Source organism: Oncorhynchus mykiss, chromosome 20 (genome assembly GCF_057628025.1).
Source record: "Oncorhynchus mykiss isolate SJ-2025 chromosome 20, ASM5762802v1, whole genome shotgun sequence".
In the NCBI taxonomy this organism is placed as follows: Eukaryota; Metazoa; Chordata; class Actinopteri; order Salmoniformes; family Salmonidae; genus Oncorhynchus; species Oncorhynchus mykiss.
Genome location: NC_143041.1, coordinates 5,981,009 through 5,995,142, shown reverse-complemented (window position 1 = coordinate 5,995,142; position 14,134 = coordinate 5,981,009). Strand labels below are relative to the sequence as shown.

Sequence of the window (14,134 nt, the reverse complement as noted above, 5' to 3'; positions counted from 1 at the left end):
TTTCACCATTTAGATAAGCATCTTTGTGTCACTCAAAAAGTGGAAGAAATTGCATATACTGTAGCACAGATTGTTGGATGAAATACAAACTAACCTTGCTTACTTATTTCAAAGCGAGGGCACATATTTCAACCTTGTGGGAAAAAACGGACAAAGAGTTGAAATTCCACAAGGCAGTGACAAAAAGCTTACAGCACCTGGTATTCCCAGGCGGTCTCCCATCCAAGTACTAACCAGGCCCGACCCTGCTTAGCTTCCGAGATCAGACGAGATCAGGGGTACTCAGGCCGGTGTGGCCGTAAGCGAGAAACAATCTCTTGCTGCACTATGTAAAGTCAAAGTGAGCCTGATTAACAGCTGTTGCATTTTCACCATTTAGATAAGCATCTTTGTGTCACTCAAAAAGTGGAAGAAATTGCATATACTGTAGCACAGATTGTTGGATGAAATACAAACTAACCTTGCTTACTTATTTCAAAGCGAGGGCACATATTTCAACCTTGTGGGAAAAAACGGACAAAGAGTTGAAATTCCACAAGGCAGTGACAAAAAGCTTACAGCACCTGGTATTCCCAGGCGGTCTCCCATCCAAGTACTAACCAGGCCCGACCCTGCTTAGCTTCCGAGATCAGACGAGATCAGGCGTACTCAGGCCTGTGTGGCCGTAAGCGAGAAACAATCTCTTGCTGCACTATGTAAAGTCAAAGTGAGCCTGATTAACAGCTGTTGCATTTTCACCATTTAGATAAGCATCTTTGTGTCACTCAAAAAGTGGAAGAAATTGCATATACTGTAGCACAGATTGTTGGATGAAATACAAACTAACCTTGCTTACTTATTTCAAAGCGAGGGCACATATTTCAACCTTGTGGGAAAAAACGGACAAAGAGTTGAAATTCCACAAGGCAGTGACAAAAAGCTTACAGCACCTGGTATTCCCAGGCGGTCTCCCATCCAAGTACTAACCAGGCCCGACCCTGCTTAGCTTCCGAGATCAGACGAGATCAGGCGTACTCAGGCCGGTGTGGCCGTAAGCGAGAAACAATCTCTTGCTGCACTATGTAAAGTCAAAGTGAGCCTGATTAACAGCTGTTGCATTTTCACCATTTAGATAAGCATCTTTGTGTCACTCAAAAAGTGGAAGAAATTGCATATACTGTAGCACAGATTGTTGGATGAAATACAAACTAACCTTGCTTACTTATTTCAAAGCGAGGGCACATATTTCAACCTTGTGGGAAAAAACGGACAAAGAGTTGAAATTCCACAAGGCAGTGACAAAAAGCTTACAGCACCTGGTATTCCCAGGCGGTCTCCCATCCAAGTACTAACCAGGCCCGACCCTGCTTAGCTTCCGAGATCAGACGAGATCAGGCGTACTCAGGCCGGTGTGGCCGTAAGCGAGAAACAATCTCTTGCTGCACTATGTAAAGTCAAAGTGAGCCTGATTAACAGCTGTTGCATTTTCACCATTTAGATAAGCATCTTTGTGTCACTCAAAAAGTGGAAGAAATTGCATATACTGTAGCACAGATTGTTGGATGAAATACAAACTAACCTTGCTTACTTATTTCAAAGCGAGGGCACATATTTCAACCTTGTGGGAAAAAACGGACAAAGAGTTGAAATTCCACAAGGCAGTGACAAAAAGCTTACAGCACCTGGTATTCCCAGGCGGTCTCCCATCCAAGTACTAACCAGGCCCGACCCTGCTTAGCTTCCGAGATCAGACGAGATCAGGCGTACTCAGGCCGGTGTGGCCGTAAGCGAGAAACAATCTCTTGCTGCACTATGTAAAGTCAAAGTGAGCCTGATTAACAGCTGTTGCATTTTCACCATTTAGATAAGCATCTTTGTGTCACTCAAAAAGTGGAAGAAATTGCATATACTGTAGCACAGATTGTTGGATGAAATACAAACTAACCTTGCTTACTTATTTCAAAGCGAGGGCACATATTTCAACCTTGTGGGAAAAAACGGACAAAGAGTTGAAATTCCACAAGGCAGTGACAAAAAGCTTACAGCACCTGGTATTCCCAGGCGGTCTCCCATCCAAGTACTAACCAGGCCCGACCCTGCTTAGCTTCCGAGATCAGACGAGATCAGGCGTACTCAGGCCGGTGTGGCCGTAAGCGAGAAACAATCTCTTGCTGCACTATGTAAAGTCAAAGTGAGCCTGATTAACAGCTGTTGCATTTTCACCATTTAGATAAGCATCTTTGTGTCACTCAAAAAGTGGAAGAAATTGCATATACTGTAGCACAGATTGTTGGATGAAATACAAACTAACCTTGCTTACTTATTTCAAAGCGAGGGCACATATTTCAACCTTGTGGGAAAAAACGGACAAAGAGTTGAAATTCCACAAGGCAGTGACAAAAAGCTTACAGCACCTGGTATTCCCAGGCGGTCTCCCATCCAAGTACTAACCAGGCCCGACCCTGCTTAGCTTCCGAGATCAGACGAGATCAGGCGTACTCAGGCCGGTGTGGCCGTAAGCGAGAAACAATCTCTTGCTGCACTATGTAAAGTCAAAGTGAGCCTGATTAACAGCTGTTGCATTTTCACCATTTAGATAAGCATCTTTGTGTCACTCAAAAAGTGGAAGAAATTGCATATACTGTAGCACAGATTGTTGGATGAAATACAAACTAACCTTGCTTACTTATTTCAAAGCGAGGGCACATATTTCAACCTTGTGGGAAAAAACGGACAAAGAGTTGAAATTCCACAAGGCAGTGACAAAAAGCTTACAGCACCTGGTATTCCCAGGCGGTCTCCCATCCAAGTACTAACCAGGCCCGACCCTGCTTAGCTTCCGAGATCAGACGAGATCAGGCGTACTCAGGCCGGTGTGGCCGTAAGCGAGAAACAATCTCTTGCTGCACTATGTAAAGTCAAAGTGAGCCTGATTAACAGCTGTTGCATTTTCACCATTTAGATAAGCATCTTTGTGTCACTCAAAAAGTGGAAGAAATTGCATATACTGTAGCACAGATTGTTGGATGAAATACAAACTAACCTTGCTTACTTATTTCAAAGCGAGGGCACATATTTCAACCTTGTGGGAAAAAACGGACAAAGAGTTGAAATTCCACAAGGCAGTGACAAAAAGCTTACAGCACCTGGTATTCCCAGGCGGTCTCCCATCCAAGTACTAACCAGGCCCGACCCTGCTTAGCTTCCGAGATCAGACGAGATCAGGCGTACTCAGGCCGGTGTGGCCGTAAGCGAGAAACAATCTCTTGCTGCACTATGTAAAGTCAAAGTGAGCCTGATTAACAGCTGTTGCATTTTCACCATTTAGATAAGCATCTTTGTGTCACTCAAAAAGTGGAAGAAATTGCATATACTGTAGCACAGATTGTTGGATGAAATACAAACTAACCTTGCTTACTTATTTCAAAGCGAGGGCACATATTTCAACCTTGTGGGAAAAAACGGACAAAGAGTTGAAATTCCACAAGGCAGTGACAAAAAGCTTACAGCACCTGGTATTCCCAGGCGGTCTCCCATCCAAGTACTAACCAGGCCCGACCCTGCTTAGCTTCCGAGATCAGACGAGATCAGGCGTACTCAGGCCGGTGTGGCCGTAACCGAGAAACAATCTCTTGCTGCACTATGTAAAGTCAAAGTGAGCCTGATTAACAGCTGTTGCATTTTCACCATTTAGATAAGCATCTTTGTGTCACTCAAAAAGTGGAAGAAATTGCATATACTGTAGCACAGATTGTTGGATGAAATACAAACTAACCTTGCTTACTTATTTCAAAGCGAGGGCACATATTTCAACCTTGTGGGAAAAAACGGACAAAGAGTTGAAATTCCACAAGGCAGTGACAAAAAGCTTACAGCACCTGGTATTCCCAGGCGGTCTCCCATCCAAGTACTAACCAGGCCCGACCCTGCTTAGCTTCCGAGATCAGACGAGATCAGGCGTACTCAGGCCGGTGTGGCCGTAAGCGAGAAACAATCTCTTGCTGCACTATGTAAAGTCAAAGTGAGCCTGATTAACAGCTGTTGCATTTTCACCATTTAGATAAGCATCTTTGTGTCACTCAAAAAGTGGAAGAAATTGCATATACTGTAGCACAGATTGTTGGATGAAATACAAACTAACCTTGCTTACTTATTTCAAAGCGAGGGCACATATTTCAACCTTGTGGGAAAAAACGGACAAAGAGTTGAAATTCCACAAGGCAGTGACAAAAAGCTTACAGCACCTGGTATTCCCAGGCGGTCTCCCATCCAAGTACTAACCAGGCCCGACCCTGCTTAGCTTCCGAGATCAGACGAGATCAGGCGTACTCAGGCCGGTGTGGCCGTAAGCGAGAAACAATCTCTTGCTGCACTATGTAAAGTCAAAGTGAGCCTGATTAACAGCTGTTGCATTTTCACCATTTAGATAAGCATCTTTGTGTCACTCAAAAAGTGGAAGAAATTGCATATACTGTAGCACAGATTGTTGGATGAAATACAAACTAACCTTGCTTACTTATTTCAAAGCGAGGGCACATATTTCAACCTTGTGGGAAAAAACGGACAAAGAGTTGAAATTCCACAAGGCAGTGACAAAAAGCTTACAGCACCTGGTATTCCCAGGCGGTCTCCCATCCAAGTACTAACCAGGCCCGACCCTGCTTAGCTTCCGAGATCAGACGAGATCAGGCGTACTCAGGCCGGTGTGGCCGTAACCGAGAAACAATCTCTTGCTGCACTATGTAAAGTCAAAGTGAGCCTGATTAACAGCTGTTGCATTTTCACCATTTAGATAAGCATCTTTGTGTCACTCAAAAAGTGGAAGAAATTGCATATACTGTAGCACAGATTGTTGGATGAAATACAAACTAACCTTGCTTACTTATTTCAAAGCGAGGGCACATATTTCAACCTTGTGGGAAAAAACGGACAAAGAGTTGAAATTCCACAAGGCAGTGACAAAAAGCTTACAGCACCTGGTATTCCCAGGCGGTCTCCCATCCAAGTACTAACCAGGCCCGACCCTGCTTAGCTTCCGAGATCAGACGAGATCAGGCGTACTCAGGCCGGTGTGGCCGTAAGCGAGAAACAATCTCTTGCTGCACTATGTAAAGTCAAAGTGAGCCTGATTAACAGCTGTTGCATTTTCACCATTTAGATAAGCATCTTTGTGTCACTCAAAAAGTGGAAGAAATTGCATATACTGTAGCACAGATTGTTGGATGAAATACAAACTAACCTTGCTTACTTATTTCAAAGCGAGGGCACATATTTCAACCTTGTGGGAAAAAACGGACAAAGAGTTGAAATTCCACAAGGCAGTGACAAAAAGCTTACAGCACCTGGTATTCCCAGGCGGTCTCCCATCCAAGTACTAACCAGGCCCGACCCTGCTTAGCTTCCGAGATCAGACGAGATCAGGCGTACTCAGGCCGGTGTGGCCGTAAGCGAGAAACAATCTCTTGCTGCACTATGTAAAGTCAAAGTGAGCCTGATTAACAGCTGTTGCATTTTCACCATTTAGATAAGCATCTTTGTGTCACTCAAAAAGTGGAAGAAATTGCATATACTGTAGCACAGATTGTTGGATGAAATACAAACTAACCTTGCTTACTTATTTCAAAGCGAGGGCACATATTTCAACCTTGTGGGAAAAAACGGACAAAGAGTTGAAATTCCACAAGGCAGTGACAAAAAGCTTACAGCACCTGGTATTCCCAGGCGGTCTCCCATCCAAGTACTAACCAGGCCCGACCCTGCTTAGCTTCCGAGATCAGACGAGATCAGGCGTACTCAGGCCGGTGTGGCCGTAAGCGAGAAACAATCTCTTGCTGCACTATGTAAAGTCAAAGTGAGCCTGATTAACAGCTGTTGCATTTTCACCATTTAGATAAGCATCTTTGTGTCACTCAAAAAGTGGAAGAAATTGCATATACTGTAGCACAGATTGTTGGATGAAATACAAACTAACCTTGCTTACTTATTTCAAAGCGAGGGCACATATTTCAACCTTGTGGGAAAAAACGGACAAAGAGTTGAAATTCCACAAGGCAGTGACAAAAAGCTTACAGCACCTGGTATTCCCAGGCGGTCTCCCATCCAAGTACTAACCAGGCCCGACCCTGCTTAGCTTCCGAGATCAGACGAGATCAGGCGTACTCAGGCCGGTGTGGCCGTAACCGAGAAACAATCTCTTGCTGCACTATGTAAAGTCAAAGTGAGCCTGATTAACAGCTGTTGCATTTTCACCATTTAGATAAGCATCTTTGTGTCACTCAAAAAGTGGAAGAAATTGCATATACTGTAGCACAGATTGTTGGATGAAATACAAACTAACCTTGCTTACTTATTTCAAAGCGAGGGCACATATTTCAACCTTGTGGGAAAAAACGGACAAAGAGTTGAAATTCCACAAGGCAGTGACAAAAAGCTTACAGCACCTGGTATTCCCAGGCGGTCTCCCATCCAAGTACTAACCAGGCCCGACCCTGCTTAGCTTCCGAGATCAGACGAGATCAGGCGTACTCAGGCCGGTGTGGCCGTAAGCGAGAAACAATCTCTTGCTGCACTATGTAAAGTCAAAGTGAGCCTGATTAACAGCTGTTGCATTTTCACCATTTAGATAAGCATCTTTGTGTCACTCAAAAAGTGGAAGAAATTGCATATACTGTAGCACAGATTGTTGGATGAAATACAAACTAACCTTGCTTACTTATTTCAAAGCGAGGGCACATATTTCAACCTTGTGGGAAAAAACGGACAAAGAGTTGAAATTCCACAAGGCAGTGACAAAAAGCTTACAGCACCTGGTATTCCCAGGCGGTCTCCCATCCAAGTACTAACCAGGCCCGACCCTGCTTAGCTTCCGAGATCAGACGAGATCAGGCGTACTCAGGCCGGTGTGGCCGTAAGCGAGAAACAATCTCTTGCTGCACTATGTAAAGTCAAAGTGAGCCTGATTAACAGCTGTTGCATTTTCACCATTTAGATAAGCATCTTTGTGTCACTCAAAAAGTGGAAGAAATTGCATATACTGTAGCACAGATTGTTGGATGAAATACAAACTAACCTTGCTTACTTATTTCAAAGCGAGGGCACATATTTCAACCTTGTGGGAAAAAACGGACAAAGAGTTGAAATTCCACAAGGCAGTGACAAAAAGCTTACAGCACCTGGTATTCCCAGGCGGTCTCCCATCCAAGTACTAACCAGGCCCGACCCTGCTTAGCTTCCGAGATCAGACGAGATCAGGCGTACTCAGGCCGGTGTGGCCGTAAGCGAGAAACAATCTCTTGCTGCACTATGTAAAGTCAAAGTGAGCCTGATTAACAGCTGTTGCATTTTCACCATTTAGATAAGCATCTTTGTGTCACTCAAAAAGTGGAAGAAATTGCATATACTGTAGCCATAATTTGTAGCACAGATTGTTGGATGAAATACAAACTAACCTTGCTTACTTATTTCAAAGCGAGGGCACATATTTCAACCTTGTGGGAAAAAACGGACAAAGAGTTGAAATTCCACAAGGCAGTGACAAAAAGCTTACAGCACCTAGTATTCCCAGGCGGTCTCCCATCCAAGTACTAAACAGGCCCGACCCTGCTTAGCTTCCGAGATCAGACGAGATCAGGCGTACTCAGGCCGGTGTGGCCGTAAGCGAGAAACAATCTCTTGCTGCACTATGTAAAGTCAAAGTGAGCCTGATTAACAGCTGTTGCATTTTCACCATTTAGATAAGCATCTTTGTGTCACTCAAAAAGTGGAAGAAATTGCATATACTGTAGCACAGATTGTTGGATGAAATACAAACTAACCTTGCTTACTTATTTCAAAGCGAGGGCACATATTTCAACCTTGTGGGAAAAAACGGACAAAGAGTTGAAATTCCACAAGGCAGTGACAAAAAGCTTACAGCACCTGGTATTCCCAGGCGGTCTCCCATCCAAGTACTAACCAGGCCCGACCCTGCTTAGCTTCCGAGATCAGACGAGATCAGGCGTACTCAGGCCGGTGTGGCCGTAAGCGAGAAACAATCTCTTGCTGCACTATGTAAAGTCAAAGTGAGCCTGATTAACAGCTGTTGCATTTTCACCATTTAGATAAGCATCTTTGTGTCACTCAAAAAGTGGAAGAAATTGCATATACTGTAGCACAGATTGTTGGATGAAATACAAACTAACCTTGCTTACTTATTTCAAAGCGAGGGCACATATTTCAACCTTGTGGGAAAAAACGGACAAAGAGTTGAAATTCCACAAGGCAGTGACAAAAAGCTTACAGCACCTGGTATTCCCAGGCGGTCTCCCATCCAAGTACTAACCAGGCCCGACCCTGCTTAGCTTCCGAGATCAGACGAGATCAGGCGTACTCAGGCCGGTGTGGCCGTAAGCGAGAAACAATCTCTTGCTGCACTATGTAAAGTCAAAGTGAGCCTGATTAACAGCTGTTGCATTTTCACCATTTAGATAAGCATCTTTGTGTCACTCAAAAAGTGGAAGAAATTGCATATACTGTAGCCATAATTTGTAGCACAGATTGTTGGATGAAATACAAACTAACCTTGCTTACTTATTTCAAAGCGAGGGCACATATTTCAACCTTGTGGGAAAAAACGGACAAAGAGTTGAAATTCCACAAGGCAGTGACAAAAAGCTTACAGCACCTAGTATTCCCAGGCGGTCTCCCATCCAAGTACTAAACAGGCCCGACCCTGCTTAGCTTCCGAGATCAGACGAGATCAGGCGTACTCAGGCCGGTGTGGCCGTAAGCGAGAAACAATCTCTTGCTGCACTATGTAAAGTCAAAGTGAGCCTGATTAACAGCTGTTGCATTTTCACCATTTAGATAAGCATCTTTGTGTCACTCAAAAAGTGGAAGAAATTGCATATACTGTAGCACAGATTGTTGGATGAAATACAAACTAACCTTGCTTACTTATTTCAAAGCGAGGGCACATATTTCAACCTTGTGGGAAAAAACGGACAAAGAGTTGAAATTCCACAAGGCAGTGACAAAAAGCTTACAGCACCTGGTATTCCCAGGCGGTCTCCCATCCAAGTACTAACCAGGCCCGACCCTGCTTAGCTTCCGAGATCAGACGAGATCAGGCGTACTCAGGCCGGTGTGGCCGTAAGCGAGAAACAATCTCTTGCTGCACTATGTAAAGTCAAAGTGAGCCTGATTAACAGCTGTTGCATTTTCACCATTTAGATAAGCATCTTTGTGTCACTCAAAAAGTGGAAGAAATTGCATATACTGTAGCACAGATTGTTGGATGAAATACAAACTAACCTTGCTTACTTATTTCAAAGCGAGGGCACATATTTCAACCTTGTGGGAAAAAACGGACAAAGAGTTGAAATTCCACAAGGCAGTGACAAAAAGCTTACAGCACCTGGTATTCCCAGGCGGTCTCCCATCCAAGTACTAACCAGGCCCGACCCTGCTTAGCTTCCGAGATCAGACGAGATCACGCGTACTCAGGCCGGTGTGGCCGTAAGCGAGAAACAATCTCTTGCTGCACTATGTAAAGTCAAAGTGAGCCTGATTAACAGCTGTTGCATTTTCACCATTTAGATAAGCATCTTTGTGTCACTCAAAAAGTGGAAGAAATTGCATATACTGTAGCCATAATTTGTAGCACAGATTGTTGGATGAAATACAAACTAACCTTGCTTACTTATTTCAAAGCGAGGGCACATATTTCAACCTTGTGGGAAAAAACGGACAAAGAGTTGAAATTCCACAAGGCAGTGACAAAAAGCTTACAGCACCTAGTATTCCCAGGCGGTCTCCCATCCAAGTACTAAACAGGCCCGACCCTGCTTAGCTTCCGAGATCAGGCGTACTCAGGCCGGTGTGGCCGTAAGCGAGAAACAATCTCTTGCTGCACTATGTAAAGTCAAAGTGAGCCTGATTAACAGCTGTTGCATTTTCACCATTTAGATAAGCATCTTTGTGTCACTCAAAAAGTGGAAGAAATTGCATATACTGTAGCACAGATTGTTGGATGAAATACAAACTAACCTTGCTTACTTATTTCAAAGCGAGGGCACATATTTCAACCTTGTGGGAAAAAACGGACAAAGAGTTGAAATTCCACAAGGCAGTGACAAAAAGCTTACAGCACCTGGTATTCCCAGGCGGTCTCCCATCCAAGTACTAACCAGGCCCGACCCTGCTTAGCTTCCGAGATCAGACGAGATCAGGCGTACTCAGGCCGGTGTGGCCGTAAGCGAGAAACAATCTCTTGCTGCACTATGTAAAGTCAAAGTGAGCCTGATTAACAGCTGTTGCATTTTCACCATTTAGATAAGCATCTTTGTGTCACTCAAAAAGTGGAAGAAATTGCATATACTGTAGCACAGATTGTTGGATGAAATACAAACTAACCTTGCTTACTTATTTCAAAGCGAGGGCACATATTTCAACCTTGTGGGAAAAAACGGACAAAGAGTTGAAATTCCACAAGGCAGTGACAAAAAGCTTACAGCACCTGGTATTCCCAGGCGGTCTCCCATCCAAGTACTAACCAGGCCCGACCCTGCTTAGCTTCCGAGATCAGACGAGATCAGGCGTACTCAGGCCGGTGTGGCCGTAAGCGAGAAACAATCTCTTGCTGCACTATGTAAAGTCAAAGTGAGCCTGATTAACAGCTGTTGCATTTTCACCATTTAGATAAGCATCTTTGTGTCACTCAAAAAGTGGAAGAAATTGCATATACTGTAGCACAGATTGTTGGATGAAATACAAACTAACCTTGCTTACTTATTTCAAAGCGAGGGCACATATTTCAACCTTGTGGGAAAAAACGGACAAAGAGTTGAAATTCCACAAGGCAGTGACAAAAAGCTTACAGCACCTGGTATTCCCAGGCGGTCTCCCATCCAAGTACTAACCAGGCCCGACCCTGCTTAGCTTCCGAGATCAGACGAGATCAGGCGTACTCAGGCCGGTGTGGCCGTAAGCGAGAAACAATCTCTTGCTGCACTATGTAAAGTCAAAGTGAGCCTGATTAACAGCTGTTGCATTTTCACCATTTAGATAAGCATCTTTGTGTCACTCAAAAAGTGGAAGAAATTGCATATACTGTAGCCATAATTTGTAGCACAGATTGTTGGATGAAATACAAACTAACCTTGCTTACTTATTTCAAAGCGAGGGCACATATTTCAACCTTGTGGGAAAAAACGGACAAAGAGTTGAAATTCCACAAGGCAGTGACAAAAAGCTTACAGCACCTAGTATTCCCAGGCGGTCTCCCATCCAAGTACTAACCAGGCCCGACCCTGCTTAGCTTCCGAGATCAGACGAGATCAGGCGTACTCAGGCCGGTGTGGCCGTAAGCGAGAAACAATCTCTTGCTGCACTATGTAAAGTCAAAGTGAGCCTGATTAACAGCTGTTGCATTTTCACCATTTAGATAAGCATCTTTGTGTCACTCAAAAAGTGGAAGAAATTGCATATACTGTAGCACAGATTGTTGGATGAAATACAAACTAACCTTGCTTACTTATTTCAAAGCGAGGGCACATATTTCAACCTTGTGGGAAAAAACGGACAAAGAGTTGAAATTCCACAAGGCAGTGACAAAAAGCTTACAGCACCTGGTATTCCCAGGCGGTCTCCCATCCAAGTACTAACCAGGCCCGACCCTGCTTAGCTTCCGAGATCAGACGAGATCAGGCGTACTCAGGCCGGTGTGGCCGTAAGCGAGAAACAATCTCTTGCTGCACTATGTAAAGTCAAAGTGAGCCTGATTAACAGCTGTTGCATTTTCACCATTTAGATAAGCATCTTTGTGTCACTCAAAAAGTGGAAGAAATTGCATATACTGTAGCACAGATTGTTGGATGAAATACAAACTAACCTTGCTTACTTATTTCAAAGCGAGGGCACATATTTCAACCTTGTGGGAAAAAACGGACAAAGAGTTGAAATTCCACAAGGCAGTGACAAAAAGCTTACAGCACCTGGTATTCCCAGGCGGTCTCCCATCCAAGTACTAACCAGGCCCGACCCTGCTTAGCTTCCGAGATCAGACGAGATCAGGCGTACTCAGGCCGGTGTGGCCGTAAGCGAGAAACAATCTCTTGCTGCACTATGTAAAGTCAAAGTGAGCCTGATTAACAGCTGTTGCATTTTCACCATTTAGATAAGCATCTTTGTGTCACTCAAAAAGTGGAAGAAATTGCATATACTGTAGCCATAATTTGTAGCACAGATTGTTGGATGAAATACAAACTAACCTTGCTTACTTATTTCAAAGCGAGGGCACATATTTCAACCTTGTGGGAAAAAACGGACAAAGAGTTGAAATTCCACAAGGCAGTGACAAAAAGCTTACAGCACCTGGTATTCCCAGGCGGTCTCCCATCCAAGTACTAACCAGGCCCGACCCTGCTTAGCTTCCGAGATCAGACGAGATCAGGCGTACTCAGGCCGGTGTGGCCGTAAGCGAGAAACAATCTCTTGCTGCACTATGTAAAGTCAAAGTGAGCCTGATTAACAGCTGTTGCATTTTCACCATTTAGATAAGCATCTTTGTGTCACTCAAAAAGTGGAAGAAATTGCATATACTGTAGCACAGATTGTTGGATGAAATACAAACTAACCTTGCTTACTTATTTCAAAGCGAGGGCACATATTTCAACCTTGTGGGAAAAAACGGACAAAGAGTTGAAATTCCACAAGGCAGTGACAAAAAGCTTACAGCACCTGGTATTCCCAGGCGGTCTCCCATCCAAGTACTAACCAGGCCCGACCCTGCTTAGCTTCCGAGATCAGACGAGATCAGGCGTACTCAGGCCGGTGTGGCCGTAAGCGAGAAACAATCTCTTGCTGCACTATGTAAAGTCAAAGTGAGCCTGATTAACAGCTGTTGCATTTTCACCATTTAGATAAGCATCTTTGTGTCACTCAAAAAGTGGAAGAAATTGCATATACTGTAGCACAGATTGTTGGATGAAATACAAACTAACCTTGCTTACTTATTTCAAAGCGAGGGCACATATTTCAACCTTGTGGGAAAAAACGGACAAAGAGTTGAAATTCCACAAGGCAGTGACAAAAAGCTTACAGCACCTGGTATTCCCAGGCGGTCTCCCATCCAAGTACTAACCAGGCCCGACCCTGCTTAGCTTCCGAGATCAGACGAGATCAGGCGTACTCAGGCCGGTGTGGCCGTAAGCGAGAAACAATCTCTTGCTGCACTATGTAAAGTCAAAGTGAGCCTGATTAACAGCTGTTGCATTTTCACCATTTAGATAAGCATCTTTGTGTCACTCAAAAAGTGGAAGAAATTGCATATACTGTAGCCATAATTTGTAGCACAGATTGTTGGATGAAATACAAACTAACCTTGCTTACTTATTTCAAAGCGAGGGCACATATTTCAACCTTGTGGGAAAAAACGGACAAAGAGTTGAAATTCCACAAGGCAGTGACAAAAAGCTTACAGCACCTGGTATTCCCAGGCGGTCTCCCATCCAAGTACTAACCAGGCCCGACCCTGCTTAGCTTCCGAGATCAGACGAGATCAGGCGTACTCAGGCCGGTGTGGCCATAAGCGAGAAACAATCTCTTGCTGCACTATGTAAAGTCAAAGTGAGCCTGATTAACAGCTGTTGCATTTTCACCATTTAGATAAGCATCTTTGTGTCACTCAAAAAGTGGAAGAAATTGCATATACTGTAGCACAGATTGTTGGATGAAATACAAACTAACCTTGCTTACTTATTTCAAAGCGAGGGCACATATTTCAACCTTGTGGGAAAAAACGGACAAAGAGTTGAAATTCCACAAGGCAGTGACAAAAAGCTTACAGCACCTGGTATTCCCAGGCGGTCTCCCATCCAAGTACTAACCAGGCCCGACCCTGCTTAGCTTCCGAGATCAGACGAGATCAGGCGTACTCAGGCCGGTGTGGCCGTAAGCGAGAAACAATCTCTTGCTTCACTATGTAAAGTCAAAGTGAGCCTGATTAACAGCTGTTGCATTTTCACCATTTAGATAAGCATCTTTGTGTCACTCAAAAAGTGGAAGAAATTGCATATACTGTAGCACAGATTGTTGGATGAAATACAAACTAACCTTGCTTACTTATTTCAAAGCGAGGGCACATATTTCAACCTTGTGGGAAAAAACGGACAAAGAG

The 14,134-nt window shown here is 44.0% G+C and overlaps 30 non-coding genes and 8 pseudogenes across 30 annotated transcripts; all 38 read right to left on the bottom strand.

The window, feature by feature from the left end:
- Positions 1-185: 185 nt before the first annotated feature.
- On the bottom strand, positions 186-304 carry LOC118942229 (5S ribosomal RNA). The gene has a single exon (XR_005038178.2). It is a non-coding gene; the product is annotated as a 5S ribosomal RNA (ribosomal RNA).
- A 247-nt stretch (positions 305-551) lies between these two features.
- Positions 552-670, bottom strand: LOC118942230 (5S ribosomal RNA; annotated as a pseudogene).
- Positions 671-917: 247 nt separating this feature from the next.
- On the bottom strand, positions 918-1,036 carry LOC118942231 (5S ribosomal RNA). The gene has a single exon (XR_005038180.1). It is a non-coding gene; the product is annotated as a 5S ribosomal RNA (ribosomal RNA).
- Positions 1,037-1,283: 247 nt separating this feature from the next.
- On the bottom strand, positions 1,284-1,402 carry LOC118942432 (5S ribosomal RNA). The gene has a single exon (XR_005038382.2). It is a non-coding gene; the product is annotated as a 5S ribosomal RNA (ribosomal RNA).
- Positions 1,403-1,649: 247 nt separating this feature from the next.
- Positions 1,650-1,768, bottom strand: LOC118942232 (5S ribosomal RNA). Its single transcript, XR_005038181.1, has one exon. It is a non-coding gene; the product is annotated as a 5S ribosomal RNA (ribosomal RNA).
- A 247-nt stretch (positions 1,769-2,015) lies between these two features.
- Positions 2,016-2,134, bottom strand: LOC118942234 (5S ribosomal RNA). Its single transcript, XR_005038183.1, has one exon. It is a non-coding gene; the product is annotated as a 5S ribosomal RNA (ribosomal RNA).
- Positions 2,135-2,381: 247 nt separating this feature from the next.
- LOC118942235 (5S ribosomal RNA) lies at positions 2,382-2,500 on the bottom strand. The gene has a single exon (XR_005038184.1). It is a non-coding gene; the product is annotated as a 5S ribosomal RNA (ribosomal RNA).
- A 247-nt stretch (positions 2,501-2,747) lies between these two features.
- Positions 2,748-2,866, bottom strand: LOC118942236 (5S ribosomal RNA). The gene has a single exon (XR_005038185.1). It is a non-coding gene; the product is annotated as a 5S ribosomal RNA (ribosomal RNA).
- A 247-nt stretch (positions 2,867-3,113) lies between these two features.
- On the bottom strand, positions 3,114-3,232 carry LOC118942237 (5S ribosomal RNA). Its single transcript, XR_005038186.1, has one exon. It is a non-coding gene; the product is annotated as a 5S ribosomal RNA (ribosomal RNA).
- Positions 3,233-3,479: 247 nt separating this feature from the next.
- LOC118942238 (5S ribosomal RNA) lies at positions 3,480-3,598 on the bottom strand (annotated as a pseudogene).
- A 247-nt stretch (positions 3,599-3,845) lies between these two features.
- On the bottom strand, positions 3,846-3,964 carry LOC118942239 (5S ribosomal RNA). Its single transcript, XR_005038188.1, has one exon. It is a non-coding gene; the product is annotated as a 5S ribosomal RNA (ribosomal RNA).
- Positions 3,965-4,211: 247 nt separating this feature from the next.
- Positions 4,212-4,330, bottom strand: LOC118942240 (5S ribosomal RNA). Its single transcript, XR_005038189.1, has one exon. It is a non-coding gene; the product is annotated as a 5S ribosomal RNA (ribosomal RNA).
- A 247-nt stretch (positions 4,331-4,577) lies between these two features.
- On the bottom strand, positions 4,578-4,696 carry LOC118942241 (5S ribosomal RNA; annotated as a pseudogene).
- Positions 4,697-4,943: 247 nt separating this feature from the next.
- Positions 4,944-5,062, bottom strand: LOC118942242 (5S ribosomal RNA). The gene has a single exon (XR_005038191.1). It is a non-coding gene; the product is annotated as a 5S ribosomal RNA (ribosomal RNA).
- Positions 5,063-5,309: 247 nt separating this feature from the next.
- LOC118942243 (5S ribosomal RNA) lies at positions 5,310-5,428 on the bottom strand. Its single transcript, XR_005038192.1, has one exon. It is a non-coding gene; the product is annotated as a 5S ribosomal RNA (ribosomal RNA).
- Positions 5,429-5,675: 247 nt separating this feature from the next.
- LOC118942245 (5S ribosomal RNA) lies at positions 5,676-5,794 on the bottom strand. The gene has a single exon (XR_005038194.1). It is a non-coding gene; the product is annotated as a 5S ribosomal RNA (ribosomal RNA).
- A 247-nt stretch (positions 5,795-6,041) lies between these two features.
- LOC118942246 (5S ribosomal RNA) lies at positions 6,042-6,160 on the bottom strand (annotated as a pseudogene).
- Positions 6,161-6,407: 247 nt separating this feature from the next.
- LOC118942247 (5S ribosomal RNA) lies at positions 6,408-6,526 on the bottom strand. Its single transcript, XR_005038196.1, has one exon. It is a non-coding gene; the product is annotated as a 5S ribosomal RNA (ribosomal RNA).
- A 247-nt stretch (positions 6,527-6,773) lies between these two features.
- LOC118942248 (5S ribosomal RNA) lies at positions 6,774-6,892 on the bottom strand. Its single transcript, XR_005038197.1, has one exon. It is a non-coding gene; the product is annotated as a 5S ribosomal RNA (ribosomal RNA).
- Positions 6,893-7,139: 247 nt separating this feature from the next.
- LOC118942249 (5S ribosomal RNA) lies at positions 7,140-7,258 on the bottom strand. Its single transcript, XR_005038198.1, has one exon. It is a non-coding gene; the product is annotated as a 5S ribosomal RNA (ribosomal RNA).
- A 260-nt stretch (positions 7,259-7,518) lies between these two features.
- LOC118942250 (5S ribosomal RNA) lies at positions 7,519-7,637 on the bottom strand (annotated as a pseudogene).
- Positions 7,638-7,884: 247 nt separating this feature from the next.
- Positions 7,885-8,003, bottom strand: LOC118942251 (5S ribosomal RNA). Its single transcript, XR_005038200.1, has one exon. It is a non-coding gene; the product is annotated as a 5S ribosomal RNA (ribosomal RNA).
- A 247-nt stretch (positions 8,004-8,250) lies between these two features.
- On the bottom strand, positions 8,251-8,369 carry LOC118942433 (5S ribosomal RNA). The gene has a single exon (XR_005038383.2). It is a non-coding gene; the product is annotated as a 5S ribosomal RNA (ribosomal RNA).
- A 260-nt stretch (positions 8,370-8,629) lies between these two features.
- On the bottom strand, positions 8,630-8,748 carry LOC118942252 (5S ribosomal RNA; annotated as a pseudogene).
- Positions 8,749-8,995: 247 nt separating this feature from the next.
- On the bottom strand, positions 8,996-9,114 carry LOC118942253 (5S ribosomal RNA). Its single transcript, XR_005038202.1, has one exon. It is a non-coding gene; the product is annotated as a 5S ribosomal RNA (ribosomal RNA).
- Positions 9,115-9,361: 247 nt separating this feature from the next.
- Positions 9,362-9,480, bottom strand: LOC118942254 (5S ribosomal RNA; annotated as a pseudogene).
- Positions 9,481-9,740: 260 nt separating this feature from the next.
- LOC118942256 (5S ribosomal RNA) lies at positions 9,741-9,849 on the bottom strand (annotated as a pseudogene).
- A 247-nt stretch (positions 9,850-10,096) lies between these two features.
- On the bottom strand, positions 10,097-10,215 carry LOC118942257 (5S ribosomal RNA). The gene has a single exon (XR_005038206.1). It is a non-coding gene; the product is annotated as a 5S ribosomal RNA (ribosomal RNA).
- A 247-nt stretch (positions 10,216-10,462) lies between these two features.
- Positions 10,463-10,581, bottom strand: LOC118942258 (5S ribosomal RNA). The gene has a single exon (XR_005038207.1). It is a non-coding gene; the product is annotated as a 5S ribosomal RNA (ribosomal RNA).
- A 247-nt stretch (positions 10,582-10,828) lies between these two features.
- Positions 10,829-10,947, bottom strand: LOC118942259 (5S ribosomal RNA). Its single transcript, XR_005038208.1, has one exon. It is a non-coding gene; the product is annotated as a 5S ribosomal RNA (ribosomal RNA).
- A 260-nt stretch (positions 10,948-11,207) lies between these two features.
- Positions 11,208-11,326, bottom strand: LOC118942434 (5S ribosomal RNA). Its single transcript, XR_005038384.2, has one exon. It is a non-coding gene; the product is annotated as a 5S ribosomal RNA (ribosomal RNA).
- Positions 11,327-11,573: 247 nt separating this feature from the next.
- On the bottom strand, positions 11,574-11,692 carry LOC118942260 (5S ribosomal RNA). The gene has a single exon (XR_005038209.1). It is a non-coding gene; the product is annotated as a 5S ribosomal RNA (ribosomal RNA).
- Positions 11,693-11,939: 247 nt separating this feature from the next.
- LOC118942261 (5S ribosomal RNA) lies at positions 11,940-12,058 on the bottom strand. The gene has a single exon (XR_005038210.1). It is a non-coding gene; the product is annotated as a 5S ribosomal RNA (ribosomal RNA).
- Positions 12,059-12,318: 260 nt separating this feature from the next.
- On the bottom strand, positions 12,319-12,437 carry LOC118942262 (5S ribosomal RNA). Its single transcript, XR_005038211.1, has one exon. It is a non-coding gene; the product is annotated as a 5S ribosomal RNA (ribosomal RNA).
- Positions 12,438-12,684: 247 nt separating this feature from the next.
- Positions 12,685-12,803, bottom strand: LOC118942263 (5S ribosomal RNA). The gene has a single exon (XR_005038212.1). It is a non-coding gene; the product is annotated as a 5S ribosomal RNA (ribosomal RNA).
- A 247-nt stretch (positions 12,804-13,050) lies between these two features.
- Positions 13,051-13,169, bottom strand: LOC118942264 (5S ribosomal RNA). The gene has a single exon (XR_005038213.1). It is a non-coding gene; the product is annotated as a 5S ribosomal RNA (ribosomal RNA).
- Positions 13,170-13,429: 260 nt separating this feature from the next.
- Positions 13,430-13,548, bottom strand: LOC118942265 (5S ribosomal RNA). The gene has a single exon (XR_005038214.2). It is a non-coding gene; the product is annotated as a 5S ribosomal RNA (ribosomal RNA).
- A 247-nt stretch (positions 13,549-13,795) lies between these two features.
- On the bottom strand, positions 13,796-13,914 carry LOC118942267 (5S ribosomal RNA). Its single transcript, XR_005038216.1, has one exon. It is a non-coding gene; the product is annotated as a 5S ribosomal RNA (ribosomal RNA).
- Positions 13,915-14,134: the final 220 nt, after the last annotated feature.